This window comes from Danio rerio, chromosome 15, assembly GCF_052040795.2.
Source record: "Danio rerio strain M-AB ecotype USA chromosome 15, GRCz13ab, whole genome shotgun sequence".
NCBI lineage: Eukaryota > Metazoa > Chordata > Actinopteri > Cypriniformes > Danionidae > Danio > Danio rerio.
Genome location: NC_141035.1, coordinates 2,775,001 through 2,787,017, shown reverse-complemented (window position 1 = coordinate 2,787,017; position 12,017 = coordinate 2,775,001). Strand labels below are relative to the sequence as shown.

The 12,017-nt window shown below is 34.1% G+C and overlaps 2 protein-coding genes and 1 long non-coding RNA gene across 4 annotated transcripts in view; 2 read left to right on the top strand and 1 right to left on the bottom strand.

The window, feature by feature from the left end:
* The window catches only part of LOC147833556 (uncharacterized), a 486,957-nt gene extending 482,674 nt beyond the window's left edge, over positions 1-4,283 (bottom strand). Inside the window, exons 1-3 of the long non-coding RNA XR_015508973.1 lie at positions 4,082-4,283; positions 2,020-3,626; positions 25-1,644 (exon numbers count right to left, since the gene is read on the bottom strand). This is a non-coding gene — a long non-coding RNA (uncharacterized LOC147833556). The remainder of the gene's footprint in view (positions 1-24; positions 1,645-2,019; positions 3,627-4,081) is intronic.
* amotl1 (angiomotin like 1) overlaps positions 1-12,017 on the top strand; it is a 314,310-nt gene that overhangs the window by 29,347 nt on the left and 272,946 nt on the right. The gene's annotated exons all lie outside the window — the stretch shown is intronic.
* tgfb1a (transforming growth factor, beta 1a) overlaps positions 10,938-12,017 on the top strand; it is a 28,225-nt gene continuing 27,145 nt past the window's right edge. Inside the window, exons 1-2 of one of the 2 annotated variants that reach the window (XM_087282510.1) lie at positions 10,938-11,661; positions 11,836-12,017. The exon at positions 11,836-12,017 is cut by the window's right edge and continues 2,115 nt beyond it. The gene's annotated coding sequence lies outside the window, so the exon portion shown is untranslated. The other variant, XR_015508389.1, reaches the window with a different exon arrangement.

Below are 12,017 nucleotides of genomic sequence, written 5' to 3'. Positions count from 1 at the left end.
AGAAGAGGAGGAAGGGAAGTTCACACTCTTGTTGTTAAAGTTACTGGTGACTCGAACAAGCATAGATGGTTCAATTAGCAGCTTCAGCTCTAGCGATGAAGAAATGGTTATTGTTCACAGAGCAATAAGCAGCTCTACGTTCATATCGCCTCTGGGTCTCTTCTTTAAGGTGCGCTTGCATTGACGGTTTTGCGCCTGTTACTTCAGCAGCTCCATGCACGTGAACAAAAGTGCCAATCTGATTGGTGAAGAAGGTTTTGACGCGGCATGTCAAATAAAAAAAAACAAGCATGAGGCGTTTTTTTTTTTAATGACGCTTTTGTGCCTGCCGTTTTGCGTGTTGGTGTGCACGATCAAATTGGCGCCCTTTATTTAGTCAGGAGGCGTAAAACATCGACGGAAAACGCGAGCAAAAAAACGTCTCTGTGTGCACGGGCCTTTAGTTTATCACCTGCGTCAAAAGTGCATTCCACTGAACAGATAAAATACAGAAAAAACTATTTTGTAACTCTACAGAAAGCAGAGTTTTTTGTCTTAAAGCAAGCTTGCCGCAAATAAGTGTTTATTTAAATTTACAGTAGCCATTGTTGTTTTGCGTTGTGTGTTTTGCTTCCCTGAAAAAAAAAAAGTGTTCTTTGACTGATTAGAATATATTAGAAGTTGCGCTACTACTGTGCAGTTTGGGGATTTTGACGTTTTTAAGCGTGTAAGCAATCGTGTTTAAATCCGTCTCTTTTTTGCTTTAGACAATCAATGGCTGACTCTTTAATTTTACACTTTGTTTTTTAAAAGTTGAGTCAATTAGCTTCCAGAACTGAGCGTTGAATTGCACTATGCTGCTTTTTTATTTTTATTTACTGATTTTAATTATTTTATATATATATATATATATATATATATATATATATATATATATATATAACTGAACTTTATGTGATGTGTGCCACTTGGACAAATGAATTTCCCTCTGGGATTAATAAAGTTAAACTAAATCAAATCAATTTTAGTTTTCTAGTCATCTCAACTTGCCTCAATCTAACTAAAGTATTAAGTTAGACGAACTTATTTTTACTTCTGGCAGTGTTCTGAATTTTGAGTATACAAAAATATGTCTTCTTTTTTGCTTTTGTTTAACTGTCTTCATTTGAATCTGGCCAACAGATACTATGCGTACTGTAAGAGAACAAACGAAAAGTTTAGATGCAAAAACCTCTAAAGGCCATTTGATATTTTGCTCTAAAATTAGAATTTTTCTCCAACTCTTGTGGATAGGCTCAATAATGTTACATTTATAGTGAAGGAAAGGTTCTGTTCATTGCCTTTCAAGTAAAATAACTGAACATGAACAGCAGGTTGAGATAAATTGTCATTTTAGATGGCATTTAGAGATTTTTTGGCATCTGAACTCTTCATATATTCCCCAAATTTCATCCAAAATGTTCGAAATAAACACATCACCTGCAATTTTTTTTATACATTTAAACATATCGTAGGTCATTAAAGCAATTTATGTAATACATTTTACTTTTTCAGGACTTCTTTTTTCTTATTTATTATAACTACTGCTGAACATTTCCCTTAGAATGAGCGTATTCAATTAAATTAAATTGAGTTGAGTTTTTTTGTAATTGTTATAAATAGCTACTAAGTGAAATCAGAGCAGCCTACAATGTTAAAGTGCAATTGCTAAGGACATTTCAATAGCCGCAATCTTCTTTTTGACTAATAAACAGATTCGATTTTTGTTTTTCGACTCGGCGCTATCTCACGCCAATTCGTAACTTCAAATATTCCTTTAATTTCAACCAAAATGTTCGAAATAAACACATCACCTGCAATTTTTTTATACATTTAAACATATCGTAGGTCATTAAAGCAATTTATGTAATACATTTGACTTTTTCAGGACTTCTTTTTTTCTTATTTATTATAACTACTGCTGAACATTTCCCTTAGAATGAGCGTATTCAATTAAATTAAATTGAGTTGAGTTTTTTTGTAATTGTTATAAATAGCTACTAAGTAACATCAGAGCAGCCTATAATGTTAAAGTGCAATAGCTAAGAACGTTTCAATAGCCGCAATCTTCTTTTTGACTAATAAACAGATTCGATTTTTGTTTTTCGACTCAGCGCTACCTCACGCCAATTTGTAACTTTTTGATTTAGTGACAATTTTTTTGTGGCTGCAAATTTAAATTTTTCAAAACAAATCAGCACTCCTTTTTTCTTATTATATCTATTGCTGAACATTTCCCTTAGAATGAGCTTATTAAATTAAATTGAGTTTATCATAATTGTTATCAATAGCTAAAAATGTTTCGATGGTCACAATCTTCTTTTTAACTCATAAACAGATATGTTTGTTTTGTTTGTTTTTCAACCCAACGCGTAATCAAACTCTTACTTTTTTTTTTTTTATTTAGTGGCTATTCGCATTAATTCGTAAGCTCTCATTCACAAATTTTACTACAATTTTCTCATTCCCCAATGACGGTTAGGTTAAGAGGTGGGGTTTTGGTTTTGGCCATGCCTCCTTTTAATAATCGTACATTTTTTGTATGACTGAACTCGAGGAATTTGTACAAATTACTCACTAAACTCACAAAATGTACAATAGTTACGTATCCTCATGAGATCAGGCTGATCCAACACATAACGTCAATGGATAGTGCTTGGTAAGTGGCACAATACGTTGTTTGCCATTCTTTTACTGCTGTTTGTATAAATAGTGCTATAATACACGGCTGAGTTTTTAACGCCAACTAATTTTATGCCACACTGTTGTAACGTAATTTTATTTTAAAATCTGCAATGTGTTAAATCCGACTTAAAAATGTAATTAAGATCTTGATACAGCAATCACTAGGCCCACGATGCTAATATAAACTTGGGAAGCCTATTTAGAAAGTGGTACACAAGGTATTGTGTAAATTTGCAATGAAAATCTGACAATTTGTGGCTTATTGGTAAATGTTGATTTATTAATTATTGATTTTTTTTTTACTCCACTATATTTTGTATCAAGATCATGGACAATGCTGTGCTTTTATTTATTTATTTATGATTTTTGGACTGTATATGTTTCTGTGTTTACAGAAATGCAAGATGATTGTGTAACAAATTACACTATGAGAAATGTTTAAATGTATAGCTGTATGTCTCAAATTGTTTACATGCAGTGAATACTTGTTTTGTAACATATTGGTTTGGTTATATGATTTAACATGTAGTATACAACTTTTTTATCCGATGTAGTGATCTCTTGTTTTGTGTTGTATTTTTTTCTAATACTGAGAGAATCTTTGCTTGTTTTTGCATAAAATCTTGCATAAAATGAAAATATCTGAATGTCTCAGCTTCTTTTCTGCAAACATTTAGAGAAAATGTTAAAAAAGTTTTTTGTTTTTGTTTTTTTGAACATAGCTTAAATGGTACAAACTTATATTTCCGCCTCTTTTTACCCAGACATTTAAATGTGCTGATGTATGTAAGTTTTTGACTCTTCAAAAGCATAAAAATACCATAATTTGTTTGCAGGAGTTATTTAAGAAACATGCTAAGTAGTGCAGGTGGTGTACGGTCTGGCTCAAAATGGCTGCCGTCGTGTCATCCAGGTGGATAAATCTGTGGAAAAAAATGTGTAAAGAGATCTGATTACCAAGAAAAGCGCTATATAAATGTAAAGAACTTATTATTAATGTTGTTATGACTTGAAAATGAAAGTTCTGTGTCGAAATCGGACGTGCTTATTAATAAAGCTGCTGCCTCTTTAATCGCCCCGTGTATCTAATGAATCGCCCCCTGGTGGCTGGACAAAGAGCAGGTCATAAACTCCGCCTCCTTCAAAAAATAAATACATTTCCCCATGAATCCCCAAACATTTCGTCAATAACACTTCTTACAACGCTAAAATGCGTGTTTGTTTTTGTGAGGACTATAGCTAGTAGGTAATGTGATGCTATATAAAGAGGCGTGTCGATTTACAGTTGTGATTGACAGCTTCTATAAGCAGCCCGTCTGAGCTTCAGGAAGAGAATTGAAGTATCATCAATGTCCGATTACTGTGCAGTCTTACTGACCTGCAGGATCTGATGGAGCACTCTTTTATCCGGTAAAGTTAAGTGTGGGCTAACTGATAAATGCTGTTTGCTATGATAAACGCCATGACTGGAAAAAAAACTGGCAATAGTTATCTGGCAGTCAGGAAAGAATCACTTTTTTGTAGGGGATCGACCTTCCTAATTAACGCTTGATCCCCTCTGAAGGACGTCAAAAAGATGTATGGGGGTCAGTTATTTAAACTGTGAGAAAGAGTTTGCTCTGATCTGTATTTTAAACGATAATAATAATGAAATTAATGGATACAAATATAAATAATATAGATGTAACCACCCCTATAACGGCTCATACCATTGTGAATGCATGCTCGCGCCAATCCATATTAGAAAATGTTTCAGAAAATATGGCTAATTAATAAAGCGGTTCAGAAGAACTGCATTAATCTGAATTGATATGTACAGGGAATGTCGAAAGTTATATTCTCAATATGGTGGTGAGAGTTTTACTTATGTTCGGAGCAGGCGAACCTCTTTAGAACGTGACAAAGGAGCTGCAGCTCCTCTGTGGAATAACTTTTTTTTTTAAATAATTATAAAATAATAAGAAATTATATATATATATATAAATATATATATATATATATATATATATATATATATATATATATATATATATACATATATATATATATATATATATATATATATATATATATATATATATATATATATATATTATTTCTTATTATTTTATAATTATTTAAAAAAAAGTTATATATTTATAAATATATATATATATATATATATATATATATATATATATATATATAAATATACATATATACATATATATATATATATTTTTAATAAATATATATATATATTTATATATATTTAATATATATAAAAATACTGTAAATTAACTATATATTAAATGTAAGAGCATAGATTCGTTCTTGACATTGGTGGGGACATACATCCCTATAGGACATGCATTGCACAAATTGTTTTGCGCCTTTAAAACATGAATAAAGTACTTATTAATATAAATAAACACTTAATAATACAAATAACAATTAATGAATCAAGTGCTATGCTGCAAAAGTCAATTTACATGATTTTACTGCAATCTGGCTTTGAGGAGAAATTTAGAGAGGTGTGTGACACAGTTGAACTGTTTTATCCTGATAGTTGTTTTTTAGAATCATGGAGACCAAAATCGAAACTGAATTTCCATTAATTGCACAGACTTGGTTAATAGTACTATAGCAAACTTGACTTTAACCCTTTGTGTGTAACCCCGCCGGTCCTACACCGCCCAACCCGCTCCGAGCTGGAATCGAACCGGCGACCTTCCGCATGGGATTAGGGTGCTCTAACAAGGAGGCTAAAGACTATGACCTCTAACGTATGTCGCTAGAGCACCTTTAGTTGTCAGAGGAGTGAGGTTTACCAGCACAGCACTTACTAGCTGGCCTCCGTTACACTCACCCCTCTAAACCTCACTCCCATCCGGGTCACGGCACCAATGTAACCCCGCCGGTCCTACACCACCCAACCTGCTCCGAGCTGGGATCGAACTGGCGACCTTCCGCATGGGAGTAGGTTGCTCTAACAAGGAGGCTAAAGACCATGACCTCTAGCATCTGTCGCTAGAGCACCTTTAGAGGTCAGAGGAGTGAGGTTTACCAGCACAGCACTTACTAGCTGGCCTCCGTTACATGTGCACAAATAGATTACTAAGGGTTGATAGAGCATTATTTTATTTTGAAGTTAATTAAATTATTGGTAGAGACATTTCAGCAAGTGGTGGATATTGGTGGGGACACGTCCCTTCCATCCATGCCAATTCTACGCCCTTGATTAAATGTAAATTACATCTCTGCTAAAAATAGAGATTGTCCATTAGAATTTTACAATTTTAAAATCCTATTGTCCTAAAACTATATATATATATATATATATATATATATATATATATATATATATATATATATATATATATATATATATATATATATATAATGATGGATATTTTACAGCTAGTTTTACAGCTAGTTTTACAGCTAGTTTCATACCTTTGTCTCAAATTGTCAGTTTAAACAATTTAAGTGGGTACAGGATATTAAATATCAAAAATGTGGTTTCAGTACTGTATATAAAAATAATAAAAACATAACCCAATGTTATATCAAATCCTGCCAGCATAAATTTTTAATCCTGATTTGTCTTAGCATGGTTAGAAATTAATGTCACACCACAATTTTTAATAAAGCCTGACAGATGGAGATTGTAATACTATGTGTTCTCCACTAGATGGGGAATAGAGATGGGATAAAAGCATATTTTGAGCACTTTTACACTTCTTCACCGTCATTACTCCAGTCTTCTGTGTCAGATGATCCTGCAGAAACTGATGCTTTTTATTTATTTAATCTTATTATATTTTTGGCCAAATATTTTATACACAAGTGTACATTTTGTTAGCATAAACCTTTCTTTCAGATCCTTCTTGAAGATCTAAATCTTTATATGTCTTTGATTTCCGAATGTACTAACAAAAAAGCTGTAAAAACCGCGAATCTGTTTAAAAGATACATTTCTGTTTTGATCCCTGGCATGTAATGTAATGTAAATGTTTCAGTTTGTTAATAAAAAAATAAAAATAAATAAATTAAAAATAAAACTTAAGCAAAAAAAAAAAAAAAAAAAGGTCCTGCAGAAATTTGATCAACATTAACTTCTCTTATTTTAAGCATCGACATTATAGTAGTATTATAATTTTTTACTACATTTCGATTAGTCAAAAAGCTAAAATATAAAACGTGTGTGTATGTGTATTTATATAATACAATAGTTTCCACAAAAATGAAAATAAATCTTTATATTTATTTTATATTAATAGCTATTATTAATGATTAAATATATCATAATGGGCAATGAGGTGGGTTTGAGCCCCAGCTGGGTCAGTTGCCGTTTTTATGTGGAGTTCGCATGTTTTCCTTGTGTTGGGTTTCCTCTGGGTGCTCCGGTTTCCCCCGAAGTCCAAACACATGCGCTATAGGTAAACTGGATGTAAATTAAATTGGCTGTAGGGTATGAGTGTGTGGGTGTTTCCCAGTACTGGGTTGCGTCTGAAAGGGCATCCGCTGCGTAAAACGTATGTATTCTAGTGTCTTTGGTATAGTGTGCCATTTGGGACGCAGCGTATGCTTGCCGCTGTTTGAAACAATGAGAATAGAAAACTTCCTGTTTGGCAGAGAGCTGACTGTGAGAGTGGAAGTTGTTCGGACTGATAAGGTCTATTAATGTGTGAATTTAGGGGATTTTCGCATCAAACAGTGTGTGTGTGTGTGTGGATCTTGGGCCCTAATAAAACAACACAGAGGTAGAAAAACTTCATGATCACCATTCTTTGCCTCCGTTTAAAGGGATTGTTCAACCAAAAATTACAATTCTGCCATCATCTACTTATCCTGTACCTGTTTCAAACCTTTATGAGTTTCTTTCTTCTGTTGAACACAAAAGAAGATACTTTGAAGAATGCTGAAAATCTGTAACCATTCACCTAGTGTTCTTCCTACTCTGCAATGGATTTCAAAGTATCTCTCTTTGTGTTCGACAGATGAAAGATTTGTAAACACTTGAGGGTGAGTAAATTGAATATTTTGGGTGAGCTGTCTCTCTAAGCTTGTGGGCACATGAAGCGTATGCTGAAGCCATCGCTCTCTTTGTTTTGGAGTCTGGCTTCGTTGGCTTCAGCTTGTGAGAAAGATTGCAGGTCAGTGTTGCCTGTAACCACAATCGCAAACGGTTCAGAGCCTGTCCTACAGTAACCTGAGGGATCTCTGTTGGATTGCGGATTTAGATCTTGGATATGAAGGTACACAGTGATTTAGTTTGTGAGAGTATTATAAAGTGTGTGATTTTAAAAGAAACATTCACACTATAACAGTTCTCATTTTAAAAGACAGATTTTAACTTATATATATATATATTTTAAATATATATATATATATATTAAATATAATATATATATATATATATATATATATATATATATATATATATATATATATATATATATATATATATATATGTATATGTGTGTGTGTGTGTGTGTGTGTGTGTATGTATATATATATATATATATATATATATATATATATATATATATTATTATTATTATTATTATTATTATAAGTATAATGATAGTTTATTTGGCTTAGTTGAGAATGGTATCAGCAGATTACTGTCTATGCAGGCCTGTTATTAATGTTGGAAAAAAGAAACAGGGTTGCATGGATTTTCTCCACTTTAGAAAAGAAGAAAGGATTATTTTATAACTCCCTTAGAGTTAAACAAGTGAATTTAGGCTTTTTTTTATCCATTCAGCTAGTCTCTGGGTCTGGCCAAAGCACTTTTAGCTTAGCTTAGCATAGATCATTGAATCAGATTAGACCGTTAGCATCTGGCTCAAAAATGAGTAAAGTAATTATAGTAAGTACAGAATTCTTGAATCCATTCAGCCAATCTCTGGGTTTGAGAGCTGCACTTTTAGCTTAGCTTAGCATAGATCATTGAATCAGATTAGACCGTTAGCATCTTGTTTAAAAATGACTAAAGATTTTTTTTATAATTTTATAGTAAAGTAAATATTGCATAGTAAAGTAAACATTGAACTTTTAAAACCATTCAGATGATCCCTGGGTCTGGCAGAGTACTTTTAGCTTAGCATAAATCATTGAATCGGATTAGACCATTAGCATCAGAGAAGTTTGTGATAAAATAAATATTGTATAGTAAAGTAAAAATAGAATTTTTGAATCCTTTCAGCCAATCTTCAGGTTTGACGGCAGCAATTTTAGCTTAGCTTAGCATAGATCACTGAATTTGATTAGACCATTAGCATCTCACTCAAAAAATGACTAAAGAATTTTTATAATTTTATAGTAAAGTAAGTATTATATTGTATAGAAAATACTGATCTGGGTCTGACGGGAGCACTTTTAGCTTAGCTTAGCATAGATCATTGAACTGGATTAGACCACATACACACACACACACACACACACACACACACACATTAAACCAATGGTCTCAAACTCAATTCCTCTGCATAGTTTATCTCCAACCACCTCCAACTCTCTAAGTCATACCTGTCAACATTGGGATGTGAAAATAAGAAATATGACCACCATAATAAGGGACCCCCCCCCCCCTCCCCTCCCCTTTAAAAAATCCCTAAATTACTAAAGATGTTCGTTTGGAGTGGTTTCATTGTAAATAAACAGTTAAATGGTCACTAATATGTTTTATTATTATTTACAAAAGAAAAAATAAATAGTTTACATTAGCAGCGAATACATTAGCAAACAGTCCAGCTTATTAAAATGAATAGCTGTTATAATGAAACAGAATCAAGCTCTCAAATCTCATTAGCCGTTTCTCCACTGTATAACTTACACATTCTGATTAAAGAGCAATTAATGAATCTCTCATTTATTAAGATTTCTTTCATTTGATTACATGAAATAAGAGGTGTCACTTTAAAAATGCACACATCTAACAATATAATGAAGGCATTCGACTGCTTTCCTGACTTTATATGCTCATTTAAGACGAGATTAGCTGTGTTTGAAATAAAAAAAAAACACCAAGATCGACAACTTTAGATATTATTACTATTAATTATGTGTAAATCTGTTTGAAAACGTACCCAAAAGCCAGACTTTCACTCCGCTTCAAATCGCGTGTACAGAATCCGTTTGGGAAACAGAGTCTATGTATCACTATGGAGCGCGTCTGACAGTCATGCACCATTATATGACTATTTTTAGGATTGCATAGGAGGGGTCCATTAATGAAAAGCAAGAGGAATCGCGCCGTTTTTATTTTTATTTTAAATTGTTGTCATGCCTAAACAAAGCGAAAGCACAGAACAGACTCACATTTAAGAGCAAGAGGCGGCCCCTGGTGGTTTGGCGGTATGGATTGCGTATTCACCTTATTCTTATTCGACGAGCGGGCGCAGCCATTTGAATCGTTTTGGCTCAAGTTTCGCTGTGCAGAGCTGCGTTCATCCAGGAATCCAGTTTAAGCATTAAACTAACCTTTGACGGTTTTGTAAAGTGTTTTGAAAATGTGCATTTTTAATTTGAAATTTGATGTAATCTCAACTAAAACATGAAAAGAGGGCGGGACATAGAGTAGCTCCTCCCCTTTTACATAACAGCCAACAGTGTTTAGTTTCATCACCACTCTGCTAGTGAGAGGTTGAGCTCTGGCGCATCCAATGAGAAGTATCCTGTAGGGGGCGGGGCATGCCAGATACTCATTTGATTGGTCAGAAGATTTGATGAGAAACTGAAGTATGAGGTAATGTCAAAAAACAAACAAAACGTTGATCCATTTAGGAAAAAGTGGCAAAATCAGTTTTAAATCTCCTAAACACAAGCTTTGTCACTGTTTTAGGGCACAATATATATCCTACAAACAATCAATACTGATACTAACACCCAAACAAAACTTTTAATTTCACATGGCCCCTTTAAAACAAGCCAAACGTGACATTGATAATAGTGTGCTGCTGTGCACCCAGACAGGGATCAGTGTGTTTGTGTAATCAAGAGCGTTCCAGCATCTGTCATCATCTGACCTGGCACTCGTTTATTAAAGCGTGTGGTTAGTTTGCGCAGACGTAAGTGTCACGGCCGTGCTATTTACCTGTCTGACCTTTCGCTGAGCGTTTGTGTGCAGCTAAAAAGCTTCCCGGCCCATGAAAGAGAAGTGTAGATTTTCAGAGAGCCTCATTTCCTGGGCGGAGAGTTCTTGGGTAACAGTGGAGCAGAAGCAACCCAGAAAAAAAGAAAGAGAGAGGGAGAGAGAGAAGTTACTGGAACGTAAAAGCTCTGCAAATCATTTTGTCACCAGCAAGCTCTGACAAGCGAAAGGGAGCGGGGAGTGTGTTACAAGAGGGAGCTCATAAAACCAGTGCTTTAGCAAGGAGAAGCAGGCTCTGAAGGACTGTGTTTCCCACTCAAGACAGACGAGAAGAGAGAGGAGCATTTGAACCTCACTTATCACTGCTTCTGGGATTTGCTTGGCTCTTTGTTTACTCCATCTGTCACTCGTGCTTTGGTTCAGTTTGATTTTCCTGAAACATTACATCATCAGAGGCAAAACGTCAGGGTATTTTTGCTTTTCTTCTATCCGAGGGATCTGTTTTCCTTTCAGTTCCTCTCTGTGCTGTGTGAACGTTTTGTTTGTCTTGTTTGGAGATGGAAAGGAGACTTTAAAGCATGTAGAAAACGCCGTTAGGCATTTTTATTGTTCAATCGTGAAGCCTTCAGGCTGTACAAACGTTTGTTCTGAGTTGTTTACATTTTGCCAGAGCAACTTTGCTCTTCGTTGGAAAGAAAAAAGCTAGAGAAGACTGTCAAACCGAGCAAATCGTCGTTCATTTGAGTAGATTATCAGCATTTTTCCAGAAAGTCGGGCAAACAGAGGAAAGCCTGTTCTTTTCAAAAGCAAGCTTAGAGGAAATCTGTAAATCTGAGCGAGCAACACTTAAAAAAAGCAGCTTTTTAAGAACTATTTAGGCTTTTTTACTGTCAAATCGAGCAAAACATCATTAATTTTAGAAGATTATCAGCATTTATCCAGAAAGTTTGGCTAGCACAAAATTGATTGGTGTTTTAAAGCAAGCTTTTGACTAAATCTGTAAATCTGAGCGAGCAACACTTTAAAAAAGCAGCTTTTTAAGAACTATTTAGGCTTTTTTACTGTCAAATCGAGCAAAACGTCATTAATTTTAGTAGATTATCAGCATTTATCCAGAAAGTCAGGCTGGCAGAGGAAAGCTTGTTGTTTTAAGAGCAAGCTTTTGAGGAAATCTGTAAATCTGAGCAAGCAACACTTTAAAAAAAGCAGCTTTTTAAGAACTGTTTAGGCTTTT